The sequence below is a fragment of the Panthera pardus genome, unplaced genomic scaffold (genome assembly GCF_024362965.1).
Source record: "Panthera pardus isolate Hobbes unplaced genomic scaffold, ASM2436296v1 HiC_scaffold_20, whole genome shotgun sequence".
NCBI classification, from domain to species: domain Eukaryota; kingdom Metazoa; phylum Chordata; class Mammalia; order Carnivora; family Felidae; genus Panthera; species Panthera pardus.
Genome location: NW_026526766.1, coordinates 41,053,593 through 41,055,092, shown reverse-complemented (window position 1 = coordinate 41,055,092; position 1,500 = coordinate 41,053,593). Strand labels below are relative to the sequence as shown.

General features: G+C 50.5%; 1 non-coding gene across 1 annotated transcript; it reads right to left on the bottom strand.

Moving 5' to 3' along the window:
* Positions 1-720: 720 nt before the first annotated feature.
* On the bottom strand, positions 721-805 carry TRNAR-UCG (transfer RNA arginine (anticodon UCG)). Its single transcript has one exon. It is a non-coding gene; the product is annotated as a tRNA-Arg (tRNA).
* Between the last annotated feature and the right edge of the window lie 695 nt (positions 806-1,500).

The following is a 1,500-nucleotide window of genomic DNA, read 5'->3' as shown; positions in this document are numbered from 1 at the left end:
ATTTACTGTGGTGAACCTGCTCGTGTGAACACTCAGAAAACACAGGAAATCTGCCATAAGGAAGGACTGTCAGCAACCCCTCTGTGCTCCCATGGCTCACAATGGAAACCTTTATCTCACCACCAAAAATATTGTGATTAAATTTTATCTTCATGTGGATCTCTCCTTTGCTAGAACTTAAATTCTAAAATAAAGTTGCAAATTGTAACCATATTTATCATTGTGATTCTAGAAGATAGCATTGTATCTAGTACATGTAAGTCTGAATGAACCTGGATTGTACTGATTGCTGTATCTGCCATCACCTTCGTTCTTCATTTTCCATCCATTACCATTGTCTGCTACCTGCAGCTTTCCATGGTGGGAGACAGGCATCCTCGGGATGCTGTTGAAGTCGACACCTGAGAACAGAGATTCCACTGGACTCTGGCAGATGTCAGAATGGGGCTGCACTTGTGTCCAAAGTCCGACGTGTGCAGTGGGCCCTAAATTGTGACCATGATGGGATAGATGTAGTTAGGTGTGTTCGCCCAAAGTCCTTCTGCATGCAAAACTAAGGAGCCGCTTGCAGGGGACCTCATTCTTTTTTTTTTTTTTTAATTTTTTAAATGTTTATTTGTTTTTGAGACAGAGGGAGGCACAGCATGAGTGGGGGAGGCACAGAGAGAGAGGGAGACACAGAATCCGAAGCAGGCTCCGGGCTCCGAGCTGTCAGCACAGAGCCCGAGGCGGGGCTCGAACCCACGAACCATGAGATCATGACCTGAGCCGAAGTCGGACGCTCAACCGACTGAGCCACCCAGGCGCCCCGCAGGGCCCCTCATCCTAATGGAAGATGAGATGGACAGACGTATGTTGCCTCGGTGTCAAAGGGGCAAACGGTATCTGCGTGTACTTGAACCAAGCTGCAGGGACTCCTGTCTGAAGAGCAATAAAGAAGAGCTGGAAGGAGATGACACTCACTCTGCTTCCTTGAAAGCTCTACAGGACCAAAGCAGTGCCAGCTTGACACCTGTGGACAAAGCCTAACATTGGAGAGAAGATGTCTTTTACCCAAACACAGTGTGGCTTTGCGGTATTGAGAGCTACAGCCTCAGTCATGGCAGTGCAGGTGTGTGGCAGCAGTTTGGTGGCACCCGTCAATGTGACAATCCCCCACAGAGGTGGCAGCAGTGCCCAGGATCAGCAGCAGTGCCTGGTGGCCGGAAAGCCATCCAGAAGGCGGACATTGGCCGAGGAACCCGGCAGGATATCATTCACACCTAACTGGTCTTAGTAGTGAGCACACAGGATTCACCCAACCACCTGCCGCTGTGCATGGAACACCACTGTAAAGTGACTCCACTTGCACCCGCGGGCGGTTTGACTCGGGGAGACTTGAGTGACGTGTAAATCGAGGCACCTCGCTTTCTCTCGGCTGCAGCCCAATGTATGGGAAACTGCTCTTTCCCTGCGAGGCCCAGCAGGAATTAGGACCCTCCCTGCACACGCAGGGAGTCC